Below are 8,571 nucleotides of genomic sequence, written 5' to 3'. Positions count from 1 at the left end.
ATTGAGAAAGATGGAGAACTCCCTAACACATTCTATGAAGCCAGCATCACTCTGATCCCCAAACCTGACAAGGACAACACAAAGAAGGAGAACTACAGGCCGATATCACTGATGAACATAGATGCAAAAATCCTCAACAAAATTTTGGCAAACCGATTACAGCAATACATCAAAAAGATTATACACCATGATCAAGTGGGATTTATACCAGGGACACAGGGATGGTTCAACATCCACAAGTCAATCAACGTGATACACTACATCAACAAAATGAAAACCAAAAACCACATGATCATCTCAATAGATGCAGAGAAAGCATTCGACAAGATCCAACACCCATTTATGATAAAAACCCTCAGTAAAATGGGTATAGAAGGAAAGTACCTCAACATAATAAAGGCCATATATGATAGACCCACAGCCAACATCATACTCAATGGACAAAAGCTGAAAGCCATCCCTCTGAGGACAGGAACAAGACAAGGGTGCCCACTTTCACCACTCCTATTCAACATAGTACTGGAGGTGCTGGCCAGAGCAATTCGGCAGGAAAAAGAAATAAAAGGAATCCAAATAGGTAACGAAGAAGTAAAACTCTCGTTGTTTGCAGACGACATGATCTTATACATAGAAAACCCCAAAGAATCCACAGAAAAACTATTAGAAATAATCAACAACTACAGCAAAGTAGCAGGGTATAAAATTAACGTGCATAAATCAGTAGCATTTCTATACACTAACAATAAACTAACAGAAAAAGAACTCAAGAACTCTATCCCATTCACAATCACAACGAAAAGAATAAAATACCTTGGGATAAACTTAACCAAGGAAGTGAAGGATCTATACAATGAAAACTACAAGACTTTCTTGAAAGAAATAGGCGATGACATAAAGAGATGGAAAAACATTCCTTGCACATGGATTGGAAGAATAAACATAGTTAAAATGTCCATACTACCTAAAGCAATATACAGATTCAATGCTATCCCAATCAGAATCCCAAGAACATTCTTCACAGAATTTGAACAAACAATCCTAAAATTCATATGGGGGAACAAAAGACCGCGAATTGCTAAAGCAATCCTGAGCAAGAAAAACAAAGCCGGCGGAATCACAATCCCCGATTTCAAAACATACTACAAAGCTACAGTGATCAAAACAGCATGGTACTGGTACAAAAACAGGTCCACAGATCAATGGAACAGAATTGAAAGCCCAGAGATAAAACCACACATCTATGGACAGCTAATCTTTGACAAAGGAGCAGAGGGCCTACAATGGAGAAAAGAAAGTCTCTTTAACAAATGGTGCTGGGAAAACTGGACAGCCACATGCAAAAGATTGAAAATTGACCATTCTTTTTCACCACACACCAAAATAAACTCAAAATGGATCAAAGACCTAAAGATTAGGCCTGAGACAATAAGTCTTTTGGAAGAGAATATAGGCAGTACACTCTTTGACATCAGTTTCAAAAGAATCTTTTTGGACACTGTAACTCCTCAGTTGAGGGAAACAATAGAAAGAATAAACAAATGGGACTTCATCAGACTAAAGAGCTTCTTCAAGGCAAGGGAAAACAGGATTGAAACAAAAAAACAGCTCACTAATTGGGAAAAAATATTTACAAGCCACTTATCCGACAAAGGGTTAATCTCCATAATATACAAAGAACTCACACTGCTTAACAACAAAAAAACAAACAACCCGATCAAAAAATGGGCAGAGGACATGAACAGACATTTCTCAAAAGAAGATATGAATATGGCCAATAGACACATGAAAAGATGTTCATCATCGCTAATCATCAGGGAAATGCAAATCAAAACTACACTAAGATATCACCTTACCCCCGTTAGATTGGCAAAAACATCCAAAACCAAGAACGACAAATGTTGGAGAGGTTGTGGAGAAAGAGGAACCCTCATACACTGTTGGTGGGAATGCAAACTGGTACAGCCACTATGGAAAACAGTATGGAGATTTCTCAAAAAGTTAAAAATAGAAATACCCTATGACCCAGCCATCCCATTACTGGGTATCTATCCTAAGAACCTGATATCAGATATCTCAAGAGTCCGTTGCACCCCTATGTTCATCGCAGCATTATTTACAATAGCCAAGACGTGGAACCAGCCTACATGCCCAGAAACTGATGATTGGATAAAGAAGATGTGGTATATATACACAATGGAATACTACTCAGCCATAAAAAAGACGAAATTAGCCCATTCACAACAACGTGGATGGACCTCGAGGGCATTATGTTAAGCGAAATAAGTCAGTCAGAGAAAGACGAACTCTATATGACTCCACTCATAGGTGGAAATTAGCATATTGAGAAGGAGATCTGATCGGTGGTTACCAGGGAAAAGGGGGGGGTGGGGGGAGGGTACGGAGGGGGAAGTGGTGTACCCACGACATGACTAACAAAAATGTACAACTGAAATCTCACAGGGTTGTAATCTATCATAACATTAATAAAAAAAATTAAAAAAAACAGAAACAAAGAGGGGCAGTTTATAATGACAAAAGGGACACTCCACCAAGAAGACATAATACTTATAAATATATATGCACCCAGCACAGGAGCACCAAATTATCTACAGCAACTTTTAACAAAACTAAAAGGAGATATCAACAACAATACAATAATAGTAGGGGACCTCAACACACCATTAACACCAATGGATAGATCATTCAGGCAGAAAGTCAACAAGGAAATTGCAGAATTAAATGAAAAACTAGACCAGATGGACTTAATAGATATATATAGAACACTCCATCCAAAAACAGCAGGTTACACATTCTTCTCAAGTGTGCGTGGAACATTCTCAAGGATAGACCATATCTTGGGAAACAAAGCAAGCCTCAACAAATTCAAGAGGGTTGAAATAATATCAAGCATCTTTTCCAACCATAATGCTATGAAACTAGAAATCAAATACAAGAATAAAGCTGGGAAAGGGGCAAAAATGTGGAGATTAAACAACATGCTACTGAACAACCAATGGATCATTGAAGAAATTAAAGAAGAAATCAAATGTTATCTGGAGACAAATGAAAATGAAAACAGGCCATACCAACTCATTTGGGATGCAGCAAAAGCTGTCCTAAGAGGGAAATTCATTTCAATACAGGCTCACCTCAATAAACAAGAAAAATCTCAGATAAGCAATTTCAAACAACACCTAACAGAATTAGAAAAAGAAGAACAAACAAAGCCCAAAATCAGTAGAAGGAGGGAAATAATAAAAATTAGAGCAGAAATAAATGAAATTGAAACAAAAAAGACAGTAGAAAGGATCAATGAAACAAAGAGTTGGTTCTTTGAGAAAATAAACAAAATTGGCAAACCCTTAGACAGGCTCACTAAGAAAAAAAGAGAGAAGACTCAAATAAATAAATTAGAATTGAGAGAGGAGAAATCACCACAGATACCACGGAAATACAAAAGATTATAAGAGAATACTATGAAAAACTATATGCCAACAAATTGGACAACCTAGAAGAAATGGATAAATTCTTAGACTCTTTCAACCTCTCAAAACTGAAGCAGGAAGAAATAGAGAATCTGAATAGACCAATCAGAAGTAAAGAAACTGAAACAGTAGTCAAAAACATCCCCCAAAATAAAAGTCCAGGACCAGATGGCCTCTCTGGAGAATTCTACCAAACATTCAAAGAAGATTTAATACCTATCCTTCTCAAACTATTCCAGAAAATTGGGGAAGATGGAGCACTTCCTAACACATTCTATGAAGCAAACATCACCCTGATCCCAAAACCAGGCAAAGGAAAACTACAAGCCAAAATCACTGATGAACATAGATGCAAAAGTCCTCAACAAAATTCTGGCAAACCAAACACAGCAATATGTTAAAAAGATCATACACCATGATCAAGTGGGATTTATACCAGCAACACAGGGATGGCTCAACATTGACAAGTCAATCAACATGATACACCACATCAACAAAATGAGAAACAAAAACCACATAATCATCTCAATAGATGCAGAGAAAGCTTTCATCAAGATCCAACATCTCAATAAAAATTAAAAACTCCCAATAAAATGGGTATAGAAGGAAAGTATCTCAACATAATAAAGGCCATATATGACAAACCCACAGCCAACATCATGCTCAATGGGCAAAAACTGAAAGCCATCCCTCTGAGAACAGGAAAAAGACAAGGGTGCCCACTCTCACCACTCTTATTCAACATATTACTGGAGGTTTTGGCCAGAGCAATTAGGCAGGAAAAAGAAATAAAAGGAATCCAAATAGGCACTGAAGAAGTAAAACTCTCGCTGTCTGCAGACGACATGATCTTATATATAGAAACCCCCAAAGAATCCATTGGAAAACTACTAGAAATAATCAACAGCTACAGTAAAGTTGCAGGGTATAAAATCAACTTACATAAATCAGTAGCATTTCTATGGTCTAATAACAAACTAACAGAAAAAGAACTCAGAACACAATCCCATTCACAATCGCAACAAAAAGAATAAAATACCTCGGGGTAAATTTAACCAAGGAAGTGAAAGACCTATACAACGAAAACGACAAGACTTTCCTGAAAGAAATGGATGACAACATAAAGAGATGGAAAGACATTCCATGCACATGGATTGGAAGGATAAACATATTAAAATGTCCATACTACCTAAAGCAATCTACAGATTCAACACTATCCCAATCAAAATCCCAATGACATTCTTTACAGAAATAGAACAAAGAATCCTAAAATTCATATGGGGTGACCAAAGACCCAGAATTGCTAAATCAATCCTGAGAAAAAAGAACAAAGCTGGAGGCATCACAATCCCTGACTTCAAAACATACTACAAAGCTACAGTAATCCAAACAGCATGGCACTGGTACAAAAACAGGTGCACAGATCAATGGAACAGAATTGAAAGCCCAGAGATAAAACCACACGTCTATGGACAGCTAATCTTCGACAAAGGAGCTGAGGGCCTATAATGGAGAAAAGAAAGTCTCTTCAACAAATGGTGCTGGGAAAACTAGACAGCCACATGGAAAAGAATGAAAATTGACCATTCTTTTTCACCATTCACAAAAATAAACTCAAAATGGATCAAAGACCTAAAGATAAGACCTGAAACCATAAGGCTTCTAGAAGAAAATATAGGCAGTACACTCTTTGACATCAGTACCAAAAGGATCCTTTCGGACACCATGTCTTCTCAGACAAGGGAAACAAGAGAAAGAATAAACAAGTGGGACTTCATCAGACTAAAGAGCTTCTTCAAGGCAAGGGAAAACAGCAGTGAAAAAAAAGAACAACCCACCAGTTGGGAAAAAATATTTGCAAGTCATATATCTGACCAAGGGTTAATCTCTATACTATATAAAGAACTCACACAACTCAACAACAAAAAATCAAACACCCCAATCAAAAAATGGGAAGGGGACATGAACAGACATTTCTCCAAAGAAGATATATGGATGGCCAATAGACACATGAAAAGATGCTCATCATCACTGATCATCAGGGAAATGCAAATTAAAACTATACTAAGATATCACCTTACACCGTTAGAATGGCAAAATAACCAAAACAAAAAGTGACAAATGTTGGAGAGGTTGTGGAGAAAAAGGAACCCTTATCCACTGCTGGTGGGAATGCAAACTGGTGCAGCCACTATGGAAAACAGTATGGAGATTTCTCAAAAAATTAAAAATAGAAATACCATATGATCCAGCTATCCCACTACTGGGTATCTATCCAAAGAGCTTCAAGTCAGCAATTCCAAAAGTCCCATGCACCTCTATGTTCATTGCAGCATTATTTACAATAGCCAAGATGTGGAAGCAACCTAAGTGCCCATCAACTGATGATTGGATAAAGAAGATATGGTGTATATATATATACAATGGAATACTGCTCAGCCATAAAAAAGGATAAAATCATCCCATTCACAACAACATGGATGGACTTTGAGGGTATTATGTTAAGTGAAATAAGCCAGACAGAGAAAGACAATCTCTGTATGACTCCACTCATAAGTGGAAGTTAAACATGTAGACAAAGAGAACAGATTATTGGTTACCAGGGGAAAGGGGGGTTGGCAGGTGGGCACAAAGGGTGAAGGGGTGCACCTACAACATGACTAACAATAATGTACACCTGAAGTTTCACAAGGTTGTAAACTATCATAATCTTAATAAAAAAATTTTTTTACAAAGCATGCTGAGGGTCTGGCCCCGTGGCCGAGTGGTTAAGTTTGCGTGCTCCGCTGCAGGCGGCCCAGTGTTTCGTTGGTTCGAATCCTGGGCGCAGACATCTCACTGCTCATCAAACCACGCTGAGGCAGCGTCCCACATGCCACAACTAGAAGGACCCACAACGAAGAATACACAACTATGTACCGGGAGGCTTTGGGGAGAAAAAGGAAAAAAATTAAAATCTTTAAAAAAGCATGCTGAAAGGCCCTATTTAGATATGATCACAAAGTCTATTTCTATCTGTGCATTTACATATACAGGCGTTCCTCAGAGATATTGTGAGTTCAGTTCCAGAACAGCAATAAAGCAAATACCACAATAAAGTGAGTCATACAAAATTTTTGGTTTCCCGGTGCATATAAAAGTTGTGTTTATACTATATTGTAGTTTATTGTGTGCAATAGCATTACGTCTTTTAAAAAGTACATACCTTAATTAAAAAATACTTTATTGCTAAAAAATGCTAACCAGCATCTGAGCCTTCACTGAGTCACAACCTTCTTGCTGGTGGAGGGTCATGGTAAAAACAGCCATATCTGAGAAGCACAATTAAGTGAAGTGTGATCAAACGTATCAATGACCAAAAAGTGTCTAGATGGACACACACAGAACTAACAACACTGGTCACCTGGCGGAGTGGGGGCGGGGCATGAAAAGGGAGAGTCGCTGTTACACTGTATACTTCTGTATTCTTTATACTTTTTACAAGAATGTTCTATATGTATTACTTCTGTAAATAAATAAAAAGCTCATAAAATTCATTTTCAAATGGTTAAATAAAAATTCAACAATAATGAAACCGGTTCCAAAATGAAAAGATCCCATTTGATAAAGAGGCCCTGAAGCCCACAGAGGCATGGACTCTGAACACGAGAAGGAACCAAAGAGGAACCATTGAGACGACTGTTTTGAGCACTGGGCAGAGGAGCCAGGGGAGATGAGAGGCGCCCAGTCACTACCTGACCTGGATGGACCCGCTTCACGTTGATGCGGTGGCTGTGATTCAAGGGCGGACCCAGGGCATGCTTCCACCTGAGCGAGCTGCCCTAGCTCCTCCTTCACCCCTCCAGGGCAGTGTTCCTGTCCGTGCAGTGACTATTGGTCCAGACGGCCTTTAAGGACTCCCTTGCTCCAGTCATCTGTAATTCTAGTTGTCTCCTTTCATCCAGTTCACTTCCCTATTACACTCTTTCCAGATTTTGCATTTTCTTAAGATCCCCGTGAGAGTGAAGACAAGACCTCTAACTCTCCGCCTGGAAAGCAGCTCCCCCTGTCATTTGTTCACTCACTCATTGATTTTTAATTTATTCACTGAGAATTGCTGATAAGTTCACGTGATTGTTCATCCATCCATTCGTTTATTCATTCCAAAAATATTCCCGGGCCAGCACTGTCTGGGGAGTGGCCTCTGAGGGTGGATCCCCAGCCCTGAGCCTCTTCCTCCAACTTTTCCACACCAATTAAGACTTCTAGGTAGACTCTGTAATTGGATCTTTGGGATGTCATCCCTGAAGCACCCCGAAGTTTCTAAGCTAGGCACATTTCGCCTTCTCCCTCGGAATTGCCTCAGGGATTCTGCAGTCCCTTGGCGCACAGGGAGCTTTGAAAGTGTCTCCTCCATCTGGCCTGCCTGCTCCTGGGAGGCTGTCGGCCAGGATGGAGCTGAGAGCTGCCTGCGTGGCTGCCCACAGTAAGTTATTGGCACCCTGTTCAGCCTTGAGCCCACCAGAATCTCCTAATTCTACCAAACCTGATACACTTCAGAGAACCCCACTGAATTCTAAGCACTTTGTCTAATTCCACCAAATTCTAAAAGCTCCATTTAATCCTATCAAGTTGCAAACGGCTGAATCCTACACAGTCTAGGCTTGTTTGCAGTTTGCAAAGCTGGGTGGGAGGGAAGCCCCAAGTCCTAGGACTCGCTGCAGAGAGGAGGCTCGGGCCTGCTTCTCTGACCTGCCTTCCCGCAGCTCCAGCCGGAGAAGGCCTCTGGTCTCAAATCTTCTGAACCATCTTCCAAGGAGCCAGGGACGTGGATCTGGAAAATCCTGAAGGTAAACTTAAAAATGGGCATGTGGGGGCCGAGGAAAGAGCCTGGGCTGGGAGTCAGGCACCCCAGGGAATTACTGGAGCTTTGGCTGCTCCCTCTAACTCACTGTGTGATGTGGGGTCAGCCCCTTCCCCTCTTTAGGCCTCAATTTCCCCATATGTAACGAGGGAGTGGCCTAGCTGATCTGTAAGACCCCTCCCAGCGCTGCCAGGGTGTCATGTAGGTTAGGAACAGCTCATATTTGGCAGCCGGCTGCTCACT

The sequence above is a fragment of the Equus caballus genome, chromosome 25, assembly GCF_041296265.1.
Source record: "Equus caballus isolate H_3958 breed thoroughbred chromosome 25, TB-T2T, whole genome shotgun sequence".
NCBI classification, from domain to species: domain Eukaryota; kingdom Metazoa; phylum Chordata; class Mammalia; order Perissodactyla; family Equidae; genus Equus; species Equus caballus.
This window is presented reverse-complemented; position numbering follows the sequence as displayed.